Genomic DNA, 6,459 nt, shown 5'->3' with positions numbered 1-6,459 from the left:
GACATCAGACACCATTTTATCCGAGAACATGTCATGAAAAAGAGAATCGGCTTGAATATGTGCATGCTGATCAACAAGCGGCTGATATTTTCACAAAACCGTTACGAGAGGCTAAGTTTTCTTATTTCTGAATTAAGCTTGTTTTAATCGATTTATCCTAGTCATTCGTTTAACATTCTTAGTTGATTGAATTATTAGTAAGTTTGTTATGCAGGAAATAAATAAATAGACAGACAAAGAGCGGTAAAAACATAATAAAATTTCATTAATTGAGGCGGGTCCTTACAGCATCAATTTTTTTTTTCACTGTACCCCTCCAGAAGGCCAACAAAGTGGTCAGCCCTCTGACAGAGGTGTGCATAAAGTCCTCTGAGAAGTCAATCCTTCTTAGAGCCCTCTGCTCCTTCAGAAGCATGAGGAGGTAGACACCTTCATCAGAGAAGATGTCTTTGGTATCAGCGACGTGGAGGTGCCGCTGATACTTCTTTAGTGTTGCCACCCCTTTGGGGGTAGCAACAAGCCCTCCCCCGAGGGAGGATTGAAGTTCCTGGATTTTCATCCAGGTTGACAGCGTCTTCTTCAAGACGGTGACCTCCAGTCCAGCCTTCTGTGCCGTGATTATCTCTTGCATAAACTCCTCAGCTAGATCCGGCTCACTTGAACTACCTCCAGTATTCATTTTCTCTTATCTTGCTCTGCACCTTAAAATGATTTCGTGACTAACCCCTCTGGTTCTATTTAAAAATAAGAACCATACGAAAAGTCACCATCGTAATTATTGTCAATAGATATGAAGAATTCTCTGCAAATAGACCGTCATATCATTATCCGAGGATAAGTTTACTTAATGCATTTGCTTAGGAGGAATACCGATTTAGTCAATAAATTAATATGACTCAACCACATCCTCTCTAATCATATTTAACCATTCATTTCTTCATATTGGACACGTCTTGTTTTCCACGCCATTTCGTAAAAATTACGCAACTTTGCGTATGCTCTATTTTGATGTGATGGCTACATTCTAAAAATTCGAAATTAATCATTTTACAGCGGTTTAAAATTTTTTTAAAAAAAATAAAAAACCCTCCACTAACAGTCCTCCACGTGGACTGGATTGTGATTCTTTGAACCGGACATTCATACACAAATTCAGTATCATTCTTATCTTTATTTTGCTGCAATTGTAGAAATATGGGTTTATTTAAATTGTTACTTATTTAATTAATTTTAAAATGATTTTTAGCGATGAATTAATTTGAATTATTACAATTTTATGTGATGCGCGTTAAAATATTTTTTCGAGTTTCATGTTTCAGACGAATATTCGATGCGGGATCAAAGAAAGGAAACCAGCGATGATTTAGGCGATTTCTAAAATGTGGTATTTTTTTTCAAGTCAAGAAAAGGTGATTTTAAATGATTTATGAAGGCTTAAGTATTTTAAAACCTAATTTAATTATTAGGTGATTTTAAAGATTTTAAAGTTTCAAAGTTATCACTTGGGTATTTTATTCTAAATTATGGTTTTTGTAGTAAAAATTATTAGTGAGTTGGTATTTTTAATTAACAATTTAATTAGTTATTAAACCCATACTACCCCACTAACCCACAAACCCTCCAAACATTAACACACACACACACACGTTACACAAACACACACATGCACTATACACACACACACACACACTTGGCCTATGACACACACATATCTTGCACCATTTCATTTTTTTTTGGAGAGAATTTGGAGGGTTCTTAGGCTCTTTCTTCAGCAGCCCCATATCCACCTTTCTCCTTCAAAATTTCAGCAACCACACGTTGATTTTAGTAGAAAAAGCGTGCCTCAATCGCCCGGATCGCTTACCGCACCGCGTCATTTTGTTATTCCTCGTATCGTGAGTTTTAAAGATCAATGGCATGTATATTCTCTCATTTTTGCATTGATCTTGTCATAGTAATTATTTTGATGTATATTTTATGAAAAACATGTATATTTTATACAAAAGTTTGAGCAAAAATGTTTGAAACGATTTTTGATCAAAATTTTGGATTTCAAAAACCGAGTCTTCTGTATTTTCGAATACAAGGAATTTTTGGTCGATTTTCTGGCAAAACTTTCAACATATAAAACGTAAGACATTCCGATACCTTTTTTCGATTTGACAGTAAATTCGTAATTTTTGGATGAGAAACGAGTGTGTTATGATCATTTTCGTGGGACTGCACAAGCCGTGAAATTTCTGTGTCATAAAATCCGTCACCCTATGTTATTTCGAATTCTCAGACTTATAGGTTGGTTTTCTGGAAATGTTTTCAACATATGATTTGTAGTAAATAGTGTTATCTTCGATTTGTCATTAAATTCGTATTTTTCTAATAATAAATGAGGGAGATATGATATTAACCGTGACATCGCTCAAGCTGCCAAAATTTGTGCATGTTCTTCTCGTTTTCTCAAGTTTTAGTTGCAGGCTTCATTGTGATCTTCTGAATATTTGCTGTGTTGGTTAAGGCAGCATTTCCAGAGCATTCCAATGAAGCCCTCGACGTTCTTAAGTATGTTCGACTTGCAAAAGAAAATATTTTATTTTTGAGGTATGCTAAATGATTTGTGACGAAATATGAACGGGTTTGGAAGTCGGTGAACGTGGCCGAGGACCTCTCCACCCTGGTAAAATATGATCGGGTTTGATCAGGATTGGAAAGCGGTAAAGTATGACATTGGACCAATCCTCCCAGTAAAGTATGACCGGAGATCTTATCTATGTGGTTGTGGCCATCCCTGTCAACCCAGTACTGTGGTTTACTCTGATCAAGCGGATTTATGTATGAGTCACTTGCTTTGAAACATATCTGTACGCAAAATGATGTGATGCATGTTCAAGTATGCATGATGCAATTATGTTTATTGATAGGCTCATAATAGTTAGCATTTTTATTTTCATATTTCCCATAATTCCAACCTCCGATATGTTTAATTGACACATTTTTGTGTAATTTTATTGTAGGAGGAAAATTTACAGTCTTGGAGAAAATTTGAGCTAAAAAGGTGATTTTTATCACATTTGATGTTTCCAAGATAGAATTTGAAAGAGAATGGCCAAACCAGAAGAGGTCCTGAAACAAAGCGTGGCCACGCCTTATGATGATGTTTCAGCTGCCAAAGAAATTGCGAAGAGGATAATTTTATATTTTAGGAATTAATTAAGATTAATTTCGAGTTAGTGGGCTTTTAGCTTAATTTGTAGACCCAACATTTTCTTTTCAAAATTTTATACCTACTATCCACGTATTGTACGCGGGGCACATGCTTAGATTTCTACAATCACCAATCAACACAACTCACGCACAAGGAGAAGGCGCAAGACCTCCAGTATTTTCCCAACAAAAAAAATTAGTTTGATTTTCTTTATGTCTTCTTATTTATTCTTTATGGATATTGTAGATCAAACTATGTTAGGCTAATTTTCTTAGTCCGATTCAAGGGATAGTCTACTATTTTAATTTTATCACTGTGAGGTTTTTGCACTTTAATTTATTGTTTTTGTTTGCCCAAGTATTCGTTGATTTATGATTTAATTATATGAATGTTATATGTCAATTAATCTGACAATTTAATTTGATGTATGATTTTCTAATATAAACCATGAATTCAGTGATCCATAATTGTCATGAATGATTGGTATGTGATTAGCGCTAGATTAGGTGTTGTGCTATCATAACATATTTAATCTAAATAAATCGACGGAACTAGATCTTTCAATTGCAACTATCTCGGTTGTTAGATTTTAGGATTAACTGTTTTCACAAATCTAAAACGCTATCTTTAATTAATATGGAACGCAATCGTGCCCAGTTGATTATTGATAAGTTTTGACTGGATGCTGGGTTCGGTCAATTAATTTAGGACAACACAAGAATTTTAGCGGCTATCCCTATTATTCTAAAGTTAATTGCTTGGAATAACATGAATAAATGATTGGTTAACCGATGAACAGTGAATAATTAAATAGTAGAATCCCCTTGAATCAGTATTTTTCTCGTATTATATTCTTCAATTTATTCTCGTAGATTAATTTTCAATTCTAGATTCAGTATTCTCTCTTTCTTGGTAATTTTAGTGTAGATTATTTTATTTAGTGATTATCAAAACAAACCCCCCTTTTTATTTTAGTATCAAAAGAAATAAATCTACCGTTCTCTGTGGATTTGACCCTACTCACCATTACACTCGTTTTTATTTAAAAGAGTAGTAATTAATTTGGTGACCAACGACAGCACACCAAATTTTGGCGCCGTTGCCGGGGAACGGTGCAAGGTTAATTTCTTTGATTATTTTCTATTTTTTATGCCTCGTTCTTCTCGTACAGGTGAACTTGAATACAATCCGAAAATCGAGAAGACAACTAAGAGATGAAGAAAAGAAGCAAGATTAAGACGTGAAAAGCAACCATCATCATCATCATCTCCTTGTTTGGACATATCATTGGACTCCGAAGAAGACACTGAAAGAGAATCCGAACTTGATCTTAAGACGGAAAGAAGCGAAAGTGACCAAGAAGAAATGGCAGGACAAGATCAAAAAACACTCAGGGAGTTGGCTAATCCTAATGTTATTCAACAACCATTATGCATTCAATTCCCTACTACTGATGCCACTTTTGAATTAAAATCTGGCTTGATTCATTTATTGCCTACTTTTCGTGGTCTTGCAGGTGAATATCCCCCATAAACATCTGAAAGAGATTCATATTGTTTGCACAGCCATGAAACCACAAGGAATCACAGAGGAACAAATTTCACTGCGAGCTTTTCCATTCTCTTTAGCCGACAAGGCTAAAGATTGGATCTATTACTTTCCCTCTGGGACGATCAAGACTTGGGATAAATTTTTGGAGAAGTTTTTCCCCGCTTCGCGAGCAGCAAACATCAGGAAGGACATTTGTGGGATTAGACAGTTACAAGGAGAGACATTATATGAATATTGGGAGAGATTTAAGCAATTATGTGCCAGTTGCCCTCAACATCAGATTCCAGAACAGCTTTTAGTCCAATATTTCTACGAGGGTCTCTCACTTTTTGATAGGAACATGATTGATGCTGCAAGTGGTGGTGCATTGGTAAACAAAACGCCTCAAGAGGCACGAGCTTTAATCTCCAACATGGCTGCCAATGCACAACAATTCAGTACTAGGCAAGACAACACTCTGCGACAAGTCAATGAGGTAAGTGTTACTCCTATCGATCAAAAGTCAGATTCTTTGACATCTCTTTTGGAAAAGTTGGTTGCAGGACAAGTGCAACAGGTAAAAACTTGTGGTGTATGTGCTATGGTGGGACATCCTACAGATATGTGTCCTTCACTACAAGAAGAAACAACGCAACAAACCAATGCAATTGGTGGATTTCCTGGGCAGCCCCAGCGTCGATATGACCCATATTCTAATAGCTACAATCCAGGATGGAGGGATCACCCAAATTTGAGCTATAAGAATCAAGGAGGCCAACAAGGATATCCACAACAAAATTGGAACAAACAACACGCACCAGAACAAGCATCCAACTTAGGTATGTCTCTAGACGAAATTGTAAAGGCCTTAGCTGAAAACACACAAAAATTTCAACAGGAAACGAGGCCAGCATTCAGAATCTAGGAACCCAGATCACTCAGATCGCTACATCAGTCAACAAGTTGGAAGCTCAGAATTCTGGAAAACTACCGTCGCAAACGGTCGCTAATCCAAAAGAAAATGCAAGTGCCATGGTATTGAGGAGTGGGAAGGAGATCGACCAAAAGAACACTTCACCAACAAGAGATACTGAAGAAAAAAGCACAAATGAATAGATCGAAGGAAAATCTGAGAAACAAACAAAGGTAAATTCTAAGCCTTTCTCATCTACTATTTCTAATGCGGTTGTTCCTCCATTTCCTTCCAGGTTGGAAAAATCCAAAAAAATAGACTACGAGAAAGAAGTGCTGGAAAACTTTAGAAAGGTGGAGATCAACATTCCTCTAATAGATGCCATCAAACAAATTCCAAGGTATGCTAAATTTTTAAAGGATTTGTGCACTAAGAAAAGGAGGTTAAAAAGTGATGAAAAAGTAAGCATGGGAGAAAGTGTGTCCGCCTTTATTAAGAAGTCACTGCCAAACAAATGAAAGGATCCATGTATGTTTACAATGCCTTGTGTTATTGGAAATCTGAAAATTGAGCGTGCCATGCTAGATTTAGGTGCATCCATTAATGTCATGCCCTATTCAATATATTGTGCTCTGAATTTGGGTCCTTTAAAAGAAACTAGAGTGGTGATTCAACTAGCTGACCGATCGAATGCTTACCCTGAAGGCGTTGTGGAGGATGTTCTGGTGCAGGTTAAAGAACTGATATTTCCTGCGGATTTCTACATATTGCGAATGGAAGAAGACTCCACTGCGATTTCAGCTCCGATTCTATTGGG

At 36.4% G+C, this 6,459-nt stretch overlaps 1 non-coding gene across 1 annotated transcript; it reads right to left on the bottom strand.

Moving 5' to 3' along the window:
- Window positions 1–4,925: 4,925 nt before the first annotated feature.
- LOC140820499 (small nucleolar RNA R71) lies at window positions 4,926–5,032 on the bottom strand. Its single transcript, XR_012115499.1, has one exon. It is a non-coding gene; the product is annotated as a small nucleolar RNA R71 (small nucleolar RNA).
- Between the last annotated feature and the right edge of the window lie 1,427 nt (window positions 5,033–6,459).

Source organism: Primulina eburnea, unplaced genomic scaffold (genome assembly GCF_022965805.1).
Source record: "Primulina eburnea isolate SZY01 unplaced genomic scaffold, ASM2296580v1 ctg1073_ERROPOS4200000+, whole genome shotgun sequence".
NCBI lineage: Eukaryota > Viridiplantae > Streptophyta > Magnoliopsida > Lamiales > Gesneriaceae > Primulina > Primulina eburnea.
The sequence above is the reverse complement of the archived record's forward strand: the minus strand, read 5'-3'. Positions and strand labels throughout refer to the sequence as shown.